The 15,674-nt window shown below is 40.5% G+C and overlaps 1 long non-coding RNA gene across 3 annotated transcripts; it reads right to left on the bottom strand.

The window, feature by feature from the left end:
- Positions 1-2,378: 2,378 nt before the first annotated feature.
- Positions 2,379-15,165, bottom strand: LOC103886609. Of its 3 annotated transcripts, XR_001905328.3 has the most exons (5): positions 14,507-15,165; positions 13,180-13,392; positions 12,662-12,804; positions 6,978-7,090; positions 2,379-2,478 (listed from the first exon to the last, which is right to left on the bottom strand). It is a non-coding gene; the product is annotated as an uncharacterized LOC103886609 (long non-coding RNA). The 3 variants fall into 3 exon arrangements; XR_650357.4 differs by lacking the exons at positions 2,379-2,478; positions 6,978-7,090 and adding an exon at positions 11,995-12,133 and having other exon boundaries at positions 14,507-15,157; XR_650358.2 differs by lacking the exons at positions 2,379-2,478; positions 6,978-7,090; positions 14,507-15,165 and adding exons at positions 11,995-12,133; positions 14,312-14,500.
- Between the last annotated feature and the right edge of the window lie 509 nt (positions 15,166-15,674).

Below are 15,674 nucleotides of genomic sequence, written 5' to 3'. Positions count from 1 at the left end.
GGCATAAATATAGAGTAGGATTGTCCAGGTATGGACCCCAATTTCACTAAAGTAGTAACATGAATAATGTGAGCAAGATTATCTCTTCAAATATCAGTTTTCACCTTTATATAATGGGAATAACAACAGTGACTTTTCTGAAAAGTTTATGGGCAGATTAAAGGCAGTAATCCTTTCAAGGATCTCAATATGATACCTGATAGGCAGTTAAGCACTAGAGAGTAACTGCTATTATTATTACCATTGTTATTATTATATTTGCATAATACCAACATGTATCTACTTAAATTCTATCACTGAGTATATTTGGTATCTCTAATAAAAGAAAGCATTTTGAAATGCTTCTAGAAAATAGGTGCAATTAATTTGTGCTTTCAAATATATTTTCTCTATTTAAGCTATGAGGCTGTGAAATGAGGTACAAAAGCAGGCAGTAATGGCATATTTATGATTCCTATTTCTCTGTGCCCTGAAAGAACATAATCTACTAGTGAAATTAGCTAAGTAAATTACACTCACTATATAAGGCTGACAAATGAGCTTATGAGTCAAAAGTGTTTATTACAATTGAAGTTTCAAGTAGATATATAAAATTATCAGACTGTCAAGTGATTTCAACTTTACATTTGCTGTTTCAACAATTTTATCCTTCTACTTTCTTTGGAAGAAGTATACATTATAGAACCCAGAAGGCTCTAAAATTAAAATCAGTTACAGTGATAATAAACCTCTCATGAAGACTCACTGAAAAGTTAACATAAATCTGGACTATGCATTGGATGGCACATTTTTACCTAGAATTTTGGGGGTGGTTTTTGTTCTAAGTAAGCCAGCACTTAGCACAATGCTGAACACATAGTGGGCACTCAGTAAGTATTGATTAAATTAGTGCAAACTAATTTTCCAGATAACTGAAATTTAAGTGCCAAAAAATGGTATTTTACATTTTATGATGTAAATCTCCATAAAATTAAATCATTTATTACAGAGATACCTCAAAACGTTAGTTAAATTGGGGGGAAAGTGAAAGAAATACATTGCCCATTGGCTTGCTCTTTGCACATTAGGCAGAAAGTTGACCTTTTCTTGACAACTTGACCTTGAAGTGGCCTTATGCTAAGAGGCTCTAACAATTTATGTGCCTGCTCCGGCCTGCTAAGCACCACACCACTGTTGTTGAGGTTGGTGGTGGTGGTGGTAGCGGAGGTGGTTTTTCCTAACAATATTTTTTAATCTCTGCTTTTTAAAATTTATTCAGTCAATTAAAAACTTTGGCCCCTGTATTTACTCTTTAATATAGGCAGAGAAGCCAAACAACAAAGCATGTTGGAGTTACTTGTAAAATAATACTAAATAGATAGTTAGAGCCTCTTCTGTGAGTAAAGTAAGAAAGCTTTAACATACAGAAATTGTGACATAAATTTTAAATGTTTAGAAGCCCTTTGGGGTTTTTCTTCCCAATTCTCTATTTTCAGAAAGGCAACAAGGAAAGTTAGTGTTGAATGCTATTATGTACTAAACAGTCTCCCATACGTGACTCCTTTTAATTATATGGCAGTCCAAAAAGGCCTGAGGATTAGTATTCCCATTTGAATGGTCTAGAAAACAGACTCGGGTCTGCCAAATGGGTTACCCAGAGTCACATGGGTAAGGGGAGCCGTAGATTAGAATCCAGGCAGATGTAATTCCAAAGCCTGCTACTTACCCTGCGATTGCCCTGGGCCAGGCAGCTATTGGCACTTCCAAATGAAATTAGTGTTACTTGTTAGTCAAAGTAGGGACCCTATTACAATGCTGGTATGCAACTAGGAGACATAACACTTCAATTCCAATATGGGGATAGGTCTCAGCAAAAGCGTTACAAAGAGGCTGTGTTGTATATTTTTCATAAGATTTTCCTAGTTTGAGCCTACATAAAGCTTCAAAAGAGTAGGTGGATGGTATCCTCATCAATTCTGTGCCTTGTATCTTATTGACTTCTATAGAAACAGGACTTCTTTGAGTGCCGAGGAGTAAGCTCATAGAACCCATTATCCCTAGAAGCTACATTTCTATATTCGACGTTAAGAATTGAAGTGCTAGCAAGCACTCTCATACCTTGTTGCTGGTGGTACAAAACAGTACAATCTTTACAAAAGGGAATTTGGCACTACTTACCAAAATTTCAAATGCAGGTATCCTTTGAGATAGCCATCCTTTTTGTGGGACTTTATCTTACAGATAAATACGTAGATGTCAGAAAGTACGTGTGTACAAGATTATTCATTTAGCATTGCTTAAAATTGAGAGAGAATGGAGGGGAAAAACCCACATGTCCACCCAAAGGAGAACTAGTTAAATTATGGTACATCCACACAACAGAATATGGTGCAGTGATGTTAAAAAATGATAGTTTTCTTTTTAATGATATACAAAGAGTTGCAGGATGCTTTGTTACACAAAACTCAAAGTGCAAAACAATAGAACATGCTGCATTTTCTGTAAGAAAGGGGAAGAGATAAGGTTATCTTTTCTTATTTTGTTTGTATTTGCATAAAGCAACTCTGGAAAGATACCTAAGAAACAAAGTAATTACATGTAGGGTGGTGGTAATGGTGGAGAGAAATGGAGTAGGGACAAGGATGGGAGAAAGATAAATGTTTGGGGGGAAGTTTGGGGAGGTCATAGGGAATGTGCACACATATGTAGTGTCACAGAGATTGGTAGGAATGGGGGGGTAAGAACATCTGTATTCTCTAACAGTAACATCACTGAGTATTTTGTAAGTTTTTTTGTCTCTTAAGAACTAGTTATAACTCTGACATCCGTGAATTGATTTAAACCCTTCTTGACCTTCTTTATATTTTTATCCACTGTATTGTCTAAGTAAGGATAACAAGCTTCAGGTATTAACTCCCCAAAGAGCAGAGTACAGTGTAACTTTATCATACATACACTTACCGTATGTGAAGTCAACTAATCATGCCCAACCAAAAGAAAATAAGGATAGCCGGGTGCAGTGACTCATGCCTGTAATCCCAACACTTTGGGAGGCCAAGGCGGGAGGATCTCTTGAACCCAGGAGCTGGAAACTAGCCCGGGCAACATAGCAAGACCCTGTCTTTGCAAAAACAAATTTAAAAATTAGCCTAGCATGGTGGTGTGCACCCATAGTCCCAGCTACTTGGAGGGCTGAGGTGGGAGGATCACTTGAGCCCAGGAGGTTGAGGCTTCAGTGAGCTGTGATTGTGCCACTGCACTCCAGCCTGGACAACAGAGTGAAACCTTGTCTCAAAAAAAAAAAAAAAAAAAAGAGAGAGAGAAAGAAAGAGAAAGAAAGAAAGAAGGAAAGAAGGAAGGAAGGAAGGGAAAGAGAAAGAACGAAAGAAGAAGGAAGGAAGGAAGGAAGGAAGGAAGGAAGGAAGGAAGGAAATGAGGATCAATAACAAATCAAATCATACAGGCTACTTCCAAGAATGAGCATAGAGCACATATCCCCAGGTTGAGTGTGAAATGGGAAATAGAACACTGTAGACCTCTGTTCCTTAGTTTCTAATATGATTGTCTTCCCAGGCAAAGTGGGATTCTAGGACTTAAAGATTTGTGTTTGTCCTCCCACATGCCCTCCCATTTCAAGCCAAATCTTTTCTCTGGTCCTCAACCAAAGATACAAGATTGCATCTGATGCTGGCTCATTTCGTCTTTTGGCCAAGTGATATGTCTCCAATGCAAAGAAAATTTGAGGTATACAGAGTTCTTAGGCTCAGTGCAGACCTTAGATCCCAACCAATACTACCAGGACCCAAAGTAACATGAAACCCCACTGTGGTGTCTCCTTCAAGTTTAGACACTTATCCTGGTTATAGTATTTCAGAATGTGACAGACACCAAATTAAGTCTAACTTCATTCATTCTTTGCATCTAGCTTCGTTTGGTGCAAAGAAATATAAGAGATCATTTCTGCAATGTACAGTCCTATTGAAGACAGGAAATAGACACCCACCAACATGAGTCAACAAAACAGCATTATAAATAAGTCATGAAGTGATGCTCAAATTTACAGAACAATTAGTGACTAGAGAGTTTAACATAAGATATTCATTTGTGAACAAATATATAAGCACCTACTACATGTCAGGCACCATGCTAGGCGCTGAAAACAAAACACATTGTTTATGGAGCTGACTCTAGGGGAAATGGTAGATAGTGATCAACCAAACATACAAATGAATAATTATAAAGATGAAAACAAGACAGCATTTATAAAAGATTTTTTAAAAACTAAGAGGTTTAAACAAAATGGGATCTACTGAAACATGAAACATGAGGAATCAGGAAGCCAACTCTAAAGTGACATTTAAGTTGTAATTGAAACAGGAGGGACTATTTTTGGCGATGGCAGGGTCCAAATGCAGAAAGATACCCATGTCAGGGCCTGAGCTGTGAGCTCCTGGACCTGAGGTCAGTATGTGACATCATACGCAAAAAGGAGAGGGGATCCAAGGGAGACTGAGATGGAAGAAAGAGGCATTCCAATTGTGCTAAGGAGTTTTTATTTTATTCTAAGTGCAAATGGAGTGGCACCAGCAATAGTAACAAAATAATTAGGGAGAGGAGCAGAAACAGTTAAAGAAGGCATTATGGGGTGCAAGATGAGTTCACCAAAATGCTGGAGCTCTGGAGAGAGATGTAGGTAAGAGGAGGGGTAGATGTGAGACAAGGATTCCATGGTCTCCTATCAGGGCATCAGGCTGACCAGAGACAAGGGTTTGCACGGACAAGGGGTGAGGCTAGAGAGGGAAGATGCAGGTAGGGAGAAGGCTACGGAGCCCTAGAAAGTTAGGCTTGATGCTGGAGGCAGTGGGAGACCCTACAGTCAAAACAGCAGGGTGAAGTAAAGTGCTAAGGGCCCAGGGGCTTGGTGTAGGGTATGTGCTTTGGGCAGTCAGGAAGGGGAGAAAGGAAGGAGACTGGTGATTAATTCATCCTGCTGAAATGCTTCAAAGGGAGAATGGACTTTGTTATATTTGAGCCCCGTCAGAGCTCAGCCTTCATCATCTAGACTTTAAGGGTTTTAGCCTTTTTGGTTAACCTTACACAGAAGCCCCTCTGTCCCACTGTCAGATTTCACTACACAAGTATACACTAGGTGCCTATAATACACCCAGGACTGTGCTAAACACCTGGAGAACAAATAATTATGTAAATATTCATGCCACGAAGCTAACTTTGATCCTCTCTGTGTGGTGGGGTCATATACTTCCAAGTGATAGTTAAATTATGCCCTTCTCTGGGTCTTCCTTTTTTAAAATAAAAAATGTTTTGTTTTTCTTAATCACAGGAGGCAGGCTCTATATTTAAATCTTAGCTCTGGCATTAACTAGCTGTAGTACTTGGGGCAAGGTACTTTCTAAACTGAAGCCTCCCTTTGTCAACCATAAAAATAAGGAGAATAAAATTTACCTTGCAGGGTGTTTTGTGTTTCATGAAATAGCATGTGTAAAAAGCACCTGCTACTGATACATAGTTGGTCCTGGCCATTCACTTGAAGGTCTTCCGCATTGCCAACTCCCTGGTCCATTGATTTGTACAATACACATTTTTTCCTGATTTTCCAGCATCATGTGATTATGTCGCTGTGTAGGCATCTTGCGGGCTTTTGCCTTTCAGCACAGCATATGCATGATGCGTAAGCACGCACACAGCCCCCAGTCTCAATTCCTGACTGTGTCACTTTGGGCAAGTTACTTCCGCTCTTAGGTTTATTTTCCTAATACATGAAATGATGAGCACACTGTTTCCCCCACCAGTTTATTGTGACTTCAATGCCTGATGCACATGAAGGGCTCAAAAAATATTCATCCTCCCTCCCTAGTCACTTCTGCTATTTGCTTTCTATGGCTACTGTAACGAATTACCAAAAACGTGGTGGCTCAGAACATTACAAGTTCATCTGACAGTCTTGGAGAACCAGAACTCCAAGAGGAGTCTTACGGAGCTAAAATCAAGGTGTTGGCTGGGCACAGTGGCTCACGCCCATATTCCCAGCACTTTGGGAGGCTGAGGCAGGAGGATCGCGTGAACCCAGAAGTTAGAGACCAACCCTGGCAATACAGCAAGACCCCGTGTCTACAAAAACTAAAGAAATTATCTGGGCATGGTGTCACATGCCTGTAGTCCCTTCTAGTAGGGAGGCTGAGGTGGGAGGATCTCTTGAGCCCAGGAGTTCAAGGCTGTAGTGAGGAATGATCACACCACTACACTCCAGCCTGGGTGACAGAGTGAGATGTCTCAAAAAATAAAAATAAAAATAAAATAAAATAAAGTGTCAGCAAAGCTGTGTTCCTTCTGGAGACTCTAGGAGAGAAATCCATTTTCCTGTCTTTTCTAGGTTTTATAGCCTGCCCCACTTCCGTCTTCAAAGAGGGACATTGCTTCACTCCAACCTCCGCTTCTGCCTCTGCATCTCCTTTTCTAACTCTGACTTGTCTTTCTATTTTTTTTAGGACCCACCCATATAATTTAGAATAATCTCCCCACCTCAAAATCCTTAAATCAACCACATCTACAAAGTTTCTTTTGCCACATAAGGCGACATAGTCACAGATTTGGGGGATTCAGTTGTGGTCATCTTTAAGGGGCCATGATTCTGTCTACCACGCCCTTTAGCTTTTTCCTAATGTGCAAACCTGAACTCATCACCCTTGGCCCTAAAATGAACCATCTCCTCCAGTTTCTCATTTTTCTTTGTTTGTGCTGCCATGATGCCAGCTTCACTGGGTCATGAAACTTCTAGCTGATGACACATAAATTCCAAGACGAGTGAGCCAGAATGAACTGGAGCACAATTCCCTTGTGAGAGATGATGAAAAGGAAGCTGACCACAGAAGAATGTTTCTATTGAAGGCCACACTGGTTGCCTTAGTCTGAGGACTAGGATTTAAATTCCTGATATCTGGGCCACGGCTCTTTCCACTACATTATGCTGATTCACATACCTTATAAAGTTGCATAGCTTCCTCAGTTTTAATGTTTGAAATCTCTTTTTCTTAATGGCAGGAATACTGGACTTAGAAGTTGTATTAGTTAGGGTTCTTCACAGAAACAGAACCTAAGAGAGAGAGAGAGAGACAGACAGACAGACAGACAGACAGAGATACCTATCACTGCAGGAAAGCCAGTGCTTTCATCAGTTCTTTCTTGAGAACTGAGGGAGGGCGGGCAGTGGTGTAAATCCCAGTCTCCCAGTCAGAGTCTGAAGGCTTGAGAACCAGAGCAGCGGGAGAAGATGGATGTCCCAGCTGAAACAGAAGCACATTTGCCCTTCCTCTGCCCTTTTGTCCTATTCAGACCCTCCACAGATTGGGTGATGCCCACATGCATTGATGAGGGTGATCCTCTTTACTCACTCTACAGATTCAAATGTTAATCTCGTACAGAAACACCCCCACAGACACATCCAGAAATAATGTTTTACCAGTCATCTGGGCATCCCTTAGTCCAGTCAGGTTGACACATAAAAGTAATCATCCACAGAAGTTAAGAAAAAAAGTAGGTGTGAGTTCCAGTAACACTGTTTGCCATATACTATTTACCAGCTATATGACCTTGGGCTAATTCAGATTGAATCACAGTTCTCATGTAAAATAAGAATATTAATATCTCCTAAAATGTTAATATCTTCTCTACCTTCCTACAAGGCTTGTGGTAACCTCTCTTGTAGGCTTAGTGGGTATCTTCTAAATCATAGAGGTGTAAAAATATAAGGAACTATTTTTATCCAAGTTAAGGCCTCCTACCTAATCTCCCTGACTATTCTCTTCTTTGACCATCCAGGCAGCTTACCAGCATCGGACTAATAAACCTAAAATACTATAATATCATCCTATTTAGAGAAGATGTCATGGCTCACTATTGCCTACCATACCAATCCAAACTGCACTCCTTCATTTGCAGATCTTCCATAATATCACTTCAACCTACAGAACCACTATTAGTTTTCACTATTGACCAGAACACACTCTGCTCAGGAAAATGTCCTAGTCCACATTTACCAGTGCGCATTCCTGCACTGGAGCTCCTGGTCTTGCTTTAATTCATTTGCAAAGTCTTTCCTCCTCCCCCTTTGTCTACATTTCAATTCAAATCAGTAAACTTAATGAGGGCCTACTGTAAAGAAGGCGTCATGTTAGCAAGGGCTCAAACTCCCTCTCATCTTTCAATACCTATTTCAAATTCCACCTCCTTTAGCAAAAGATGTTCTTGACTATTCCAGCACAGTATAATACCTTCTTCCTCTGAAACCCTGTAGCATTTAGAATCGGTTCCACACAGTTTATTTATATGCAGTCTTACATTCTCTTAATCCATGTGATGATTTTTTAAAATTTAGAGCTATAAGGAACCATCATTTCATCTAATCCCTCATTTTGAATAAGAGAAATCTGAGATTTACGTATTCAGGCAATACTTGAGTACTTACTGTGTGTCAGACACCATCCCCAAGGAATCTATTGGTAAGAGAAATAGATACATCTCTCCTTGGGGCCTAGAAGCAAAGTCTCTGGAACTCCCAAAGAGTAAGTAGACACACACCAAGTAGAGGGCATAACCTGTGCAGAGACTAGGACAAGAAAGAGGAGCAATGGGGTTTATGAAACTGTGTGGTTTGTTCACGGCATTGGATGGAGCAAGAGGCATGAAAGGAGAGGAAGATGGTAAGTGTAGAAGGGAGCCAATTGTTGAAGATTCATAAATATCAGGCTTAAGATTTAAGACCAGGTGCAGTAGCTCCTGCCTGTAATCCCAAAGCTGTGGGAGGCCAGGGTGGAAGGACTGCTTGAGGCCAGGAGTTTGAAGCTGCAGTGAGCTGTGATTGCCCAACTGCACTACAGCCTGGGTGCCAGAGCACAACTCTGTCTCAAAAAAAAAAGACAAAGTTGATCCTATGGGCAATGGGAAATTATCAGAGGCTTTTATCAGAAAGGTGACAAAACCAAGTTTATGTTTAAGACAGATAGCTTTGATGACAGTGTGGAAGTTAGAGCAAAAGTTGACGGGTACACTGGGCTAACTAATTAATTTGTATCCCTGTAAACCAGTATTTTTGTGGTTTAACACTTATTTAATTGAAACAGGGAGAAATGAATTTTCTTTTGATAAAAATCATATTCAGGAACTGATTAATTTTTCCTAGCCCAAACAGAATCAATTGTCTTTTCTAAAATTGGAAAAATAGTTCCCTCTACTATATACTTTTTCTCTCATCAGTTCTACTTTACACTTTTTTAAACTAAAGCACTTTGGGGAGTATATTTAGGGTTTAAAATTTAAATAATAAAATAAGTCTCTCCTTCCAAACACTCAGCACTACATAATGCATCATTTGGTTTTAAAATTTCAGTAGAATGCCAACTTTCAGTTAATTATAATCACAAAATCTTTGGGAAGAAACCCCAACAAAATATATCTGCCTGATGAGGATTTGTTTTCCTGCTCCAAAGCACTGTCCACTTAGGTATATGTAGTAGACAGAATGCTAAGATGACCCCCAATGATTCCCCTTCTGGTGTTTATGCCACTGTGTCATCCCCTCCCCTTGAGGGTAGGCAGGACCTGTGACCCACAGAACATGACAAAGGTGATGGGATGTCACTCTCCTGGATTATGTTACATCACATAAGACTTCACCTTAGCAGACAGAAGCCAGAGACTCTCCCTGCAGCAATGAAGCAAGCAGCCATGTTGAAGAAGCCCATGTGACAAGAAAAACTGCAGGTGACCACGAGGACTCAGGATCAGCCTCAAGCCATTAGCTAGCAAAAAAAGTGAGACCCTCAGTGATACAACCACAAGGAAATCAATTCTACCAACAATCTGAATAAGCTTGGAAGTGGATTCTTCCCCAGTTGAGCCTCCAGATGAGAGTGCAATCCCAGCCAATGCCTTTATCGCAGCCATATGAAAGGCTGAGCAGAGGATGCAGCCAAGCTTTGCCTTGAAATCCTGCCCAACACAAACTATGAGATAATAAATGTGTATTGTTTTAAGATGCTTAATTTGTAGTAATTTGTCACAGAACAATTGGAAACTAATGTGGCATGTAAATAGAATCAACTCCTATTTTGCTAGTTTATTTGGAGTCGTATGAAAACTGAACTAATACCATATTTCTAATTGAGACACATAGTTTCTTGTCTGTATTGACTGAATCCCCCCCACTCATACCCTCCTAGAGGCCTGTCTCTGTATCCAGCTCCTGGTTCAACCTTGAGTGAAAATGGAGACCAAGAGACAAATGAGGGTGCTCTTGTCATGGTATAGATGAGCTCCTCAAGGCCCATGCCACCACAGTAACATCTGGGAAGGAGAAGAGGTGACAGATGCAAGAAGCAACTCAGAGGCTTATTTTATATTTTGACTAAAGCATTACATTATGCATCCATCATATTGTACAGTCATAATTGATGCTTATAATGGTGACCCTAAGGCAGGATTGGCAGGCATCAAAGAAACACTGAGTAAAATACAAGATGTCAACAGGATTTTCAATGTTCTACTTATTAAGATGGAAGGTGGGTTCAGAGGTATTCATTTTATTATGCTTTATAATTTATATATATATATCATTTACATATTTGTTACATATATGTCATGTAGATTCTTTTATATAGATCTCATAGTACAGAATTTGAACAGATAAATAAAGATCAACCTAAAGTACTTCTTCACTACCCATCTATTTCAGAAACATTACCCACCAGAAAAAGTTGCACTGTTTGAAGGAGTAGAATGTCAGTTAAACAACACAAACTCTACTAACCAGAAGATCACACTCCCTGACAATACCATTCATTGAGGTTGCAACATAAATGTGAGAAAAAAGAAAGGATAAAGAGCAAAAGGAACCAAGATGAGAGGGCAGAAAAGGAAAAACCAACAGAGAAATTCCGTTTTATAATGCTAAAGATGGGAAGGGAAAGATCAGGATCAAGAAAGGCCAAGTTTGGTGGGAGAAATAGACAGAAGAGAAAAAAAAATGCAGCATTATATGGAACACAGACAAAAATAATTTACACATCACATGCAAAGTAGGTTTAGGGAGGCTGTGTAAAGCACAGAATTGGCATTTTTGGCCCACATATAGGCCCTTTTTGATGTGCAACTTCAGAGGTCATGGCCACTGGATAACAGGTACAGCAATTGTCAGTAGCCATTTTCTGCTATATGTAGCAGGGAGTGCCTGCTTCATTTTAGCACTTGGAACCAATGTTCACTGGGCAAAGTAACAAGGGAGATACAGTGCAGGCAGGATATAAGGTTAAGACATAGCTTTGCCCTCCAGGGACTCTCCAAGTAGGGAGGAGGCAGAAGAGAGGCACCAAACAAAACTCTTAGTCCCAGATCTACATTGGCAGCCAAGAGCTGAACCGAGCAGGCAGACAGGTTTTGTTTGGCCAATACAATGTGTGGGTGGATGGGTGGGTGGGTGCATGTGTGGGTGTGTGTGCAAAAACCTGAAAACTTTTAAGCATCCTCCATCTAACTCAGTTCCTGCCATTCCTAAAAGTCACCATTCCCATGGTCACTTCACACATTCACCTACGTGCTTGGTCCTCGAAGGCACTGGAGTATGCAGTCCCCTGTGTAAGTGGATACATTTGATTCTTGGGTTTTGTCATTCTTCTAGTACTTTCTTACATAACAATTGCTACCATGATGATATTCCTGACTAGATCAAACAAGTTCTTTTCAAAATAACAGGTGCCACCCCCAGTTTTCTATGCTTTCTCTCTGCTAACGCCATTTGCTTTTGTTCCCAGAACTATGCTCTACACTAATAGTTTTAATGATTTTTCAAGAATAATCCCTAAATCCTTTTCTTGATCTGTGTGCTGGAGGATTATTTTCTGCCCACATCACTGGACTGACCTTCTTGTTCTCCAATTAATTATTAGTTTGTCTACATTAAATTATACTTGCCATCTGCTGATAAAAATCACAAAAGTCTCAAAGTCCTTTTCAATGCTTTTCCTGTTTATTGTTGGTTTGTTCTGCCTCCTATCAGCTGAATCAGCTGAAAACTGGGAGATTTGGCTTCCAATTCTTTCTCCTAAGTCTCTCCTCTATAGTGAAACTTCCCTCTGAAGACTTCCTATAAAAGAAAATGTGTGTGTGTGTGTGCACGCATATGCGTATGTGTATGAGTATGTGCAGTTTTGAACACTTAAGACAAAAATCAGTATAGCCAATCTTCCTAGAAAAGTAAATGTATTAAGTGATTTTGAACAACCTTACAATGGGTAAAAAAATAATGAGTTCTAAGAGAGATACATTTAAAAAAGTAGTATAAATAAAAACAGATTCCTCAAAATATAATACAGCAAAATCAACATGCAACAAAAGAACATGGGTAATAAGTTTGAATCACAGGGTGCAAATTTAGATGTGGAAGAAATAAGGCATTGTTTTATTTTTAATTAAACAACTGAGTTGCTATTCCGGCCCTAATGCTACAAGAGTGACAAGCTTTCTGCCTCAGTCATCCTGGGATTGTCCACCTGAGGATGTGAGAGTTCTGGGGTCTCACATAGGACAAATGCCTGTGCATTAGTCTGCTAAGGCTGCCGTAACAGATTAGCACAGATTGGGTGACTTAAGTAACAGAAACTTATTTTCTCACCATTCCAGAGGCTGGAAGTCCAAGGTCAGGGTGTCACTGGGGTTGGTTTCTCCTAAGGTCTCTCTCCTTGGCTTGTAGATGTCATCTTCTCCCTGTGTCCTCATCTGGTCATCCCTCTATGTGCTTCTGTGTCCGAATCTCCTCTGCTTATAGGGATACCAATTGTATTGGATGAAGGACCACTCACAGGACCTCCTTTTAATTTAAACGTCTGTTTAAAGACCTGATCTCTAAACACAGTCCCATTCAACACGTAGGTTTTAAGAGGTCACATCTCAATCTATAACAGGCTGGCATGGGGCTGCACCTTCTGGCCATGAGCCAGACATCCACACAGAGATAAGAGCCTCATCTCTGACCACTGGGTGCCAGGTCCTGCAGGCCTACTGCTGTCTGCTGTTTTTAAGTAGTATTGGGCTATCAGGACTCATTCACAAGACCAGGACCCTCTAGTGCCCAGGGCCCCACATTCCAATTACACCACACCCCATGCAAGATACCACCACATCTCCCTGCACCTCAAGGGGAGTGAGAGAGGCCTCTGCTATTCTAACACCCCCAGTCTTCACTTCTGTCATCCATACGGGAAGGTCTTCTTTTTTTTGGAAAGACTCTTGCTCTTCAGACCCTATAGTTCTTAATGAAGCCATTTCTAAACAAAGGCCTGGAAAGCTCGTAGACTCTTCCTGCTTCCTGCCTGCAGAAAGCTTCCTGGGGTGATGAAGCATTTGCTTGAATTGAAAGAAACAAAAAATATAAGAAAAATTAGGGTCTTAAAGTACTAGTTACATATTATTAATGCATATATGTAAGTCCATTATTCTAAGAGTTTCATCTATTATTGTATTTTTAAATTTTATGATTTTTTAAAATCAAGAATGACAGGGTCTTACGAAAATGGAATATATTAACAAATATGATAACAGGTATTTATTGACTATTTACATAAAATTTTACACTTAGGACATGCAACATGCAAAGTAAAACATTTATTTTGGAGTATAAAACACAAAAACGAAACAAAAACTACACAAGATAATTATTGCATCTAAATGTCTTCTTTCAAAAAATACTTTTTTTCTGATTTGAAAATAAGGATACATGTAATTGGTTAAAAACCTGAAATACAGGCCGGGCGTGGTGGCTCATGCCTATAATCCCAGCACTTTGACAGGCTGAGGCGGGCGGATCACCTGAAGTCAGGAGTTCAAGACCAGACTGGCCAACATGGTGAAACCCCATCTCTACTAAAAATACAAAAATTAGTTGGGTGTGGTTGTGGTTGCCTGTAATCCCAGCTACTCAGGAGGCTGAGGCAGGAGAATGGCTTTGAACCCAGGAGGCAGAGGTTGTAGTGAGTGGAGATCATAACACATCACTCCAGCCTGGGCGACAGAGCGAGGCTCCATCTCAAACAAACAAACAAAAACTTGAAAAACAAAGTAAAAATCATCAGTATTCTTACCACCCAGAAATGGCCAATATCCAATCCCTATTATACATTTAGATAGTCTTTATAACTAGTTGTCGCTCCATTTTTAATTCATTGATTAGGTATTAGATGTTTACTGTGTATAAGGAAATTCTTACAGAATTCTACAGAATTTCATACAGAAGAATTGGAATACTGCTCTTTTGGCCGCAGCTTACGTTATTCCAAGAAACTTCAGTTGTCAGTGGCTGGACAAATCCCCAAGCTTTTGAACCACCATAGGCAGATAATGGCAGCAGGTCTAAAGCCACCTTCTCTCCCCAGGAGGAATCCAGCGATCCCATAGGGCTCAGGAAGTACTACCATGAAGCACCAAATGCTGTATCTGGTCATTAAAGGAAAACCACACATACCATGTCCCATGGGCAGTAAGAGCAAGGATTCTGGAGCCAGGCTACCTGGATTTGAATTCTGATTCTACCCCACATCACCTAGGTGACCCCACATCACCTAGGTGACCCTGGACAAGCTACTTAGTCCCTTTGTGCCATAGTTTCTTCAACTATAAAATAAGGATGACAACAATGACCTTGACTGAGATGGTTGTAAAAGAGAAATGAGCTGAAATGTAGACAGATTTGGAAGGGTGCATAGGACATAGTAGGCACACAGGAAGTATTAGCTGTAATTTTACTTAATTTTGAAGTATTGTGCTACACATATCCTGAAACACACACTTTTAGTCTTAGGATCCTTGTCCCAAATGAGTACACTCTCAATGGCATGAGCCAATGAGCCAAAGAGGAGGAGCCATGAATAATATATAAGGCAGATTACACAGTAAATCAGTTAGGGCAGGCTGTAATCTGCAAACTTTCCAATAACTTGTGGTGATGCTAGATTCTGTTATGGGTAGATTGACTGAGTTAAAACCACCTCCCTCTCTGGAAGATTTTCCTAAAGAAAAGAGAACTTAGTTTCCCTCTTTTTCCCCATCTCCCACTTTCACACTCAAAATGCTTTATCTCAGGAAAAAAGAAAAGCAAACCCTTGGCTGGGTGTGGTGGCTCCCACCTGTAATCACAACACTCTGGGAGGCCAAGGTGGGTGGATCGCTTGAGCCCAGGAACTTGAGACCAGCCTGGGCAACCTGGCAAAACCCTGAATCTACAAAAAATACAAAAATTAGCCAGGCATGGTGGTGCATACCTATAGTCCCACCTACTCAGGGGGCTGAGGCAGGAGGATTGCTTGAGTCCAGGAGGCTGAGGTTGAAGCCAGCCATGATCACACCACTGCACTCCAGCCTGGGTGATAGAGTGAGACCCTGTCTCAAAGCAAACCCTCCAGGCTGGCAGCTACTGGAGAATTACAAGTTCACTTGAGAGAGGGAGGATGTGACAACTGGCACTGAGACTCCCAAGATTCACTCTCCATCCTTCTTTCCTTCTTATGAGACAGAATCTCACTTGGTCGCCCAGGCTGGAATACAGTGGCGTGATCTCAGTTCACCGTAACCTCTGCCTACTATGTTCAAGCAATTCTCCTGCCTCAGCTTCCCGAGTAGCTGGGATTACAGGC

Source organism: Papio anubis, chromosome 8 (genome assembly GCF_008728515.1).
Source record: "Papio anubis isolate 15944 chromosome 8, Panubis1.0, whole genome shotgun sequence".
Lineage (NCBI taxonomy): Eukaryota > Metazoa > Chordata > Mammalia > Primates > Cercopithecidae > Papio > Papio anubis.
This window is presented reverse-complemented; position numbering and strand designations above follow the sequence as displayed.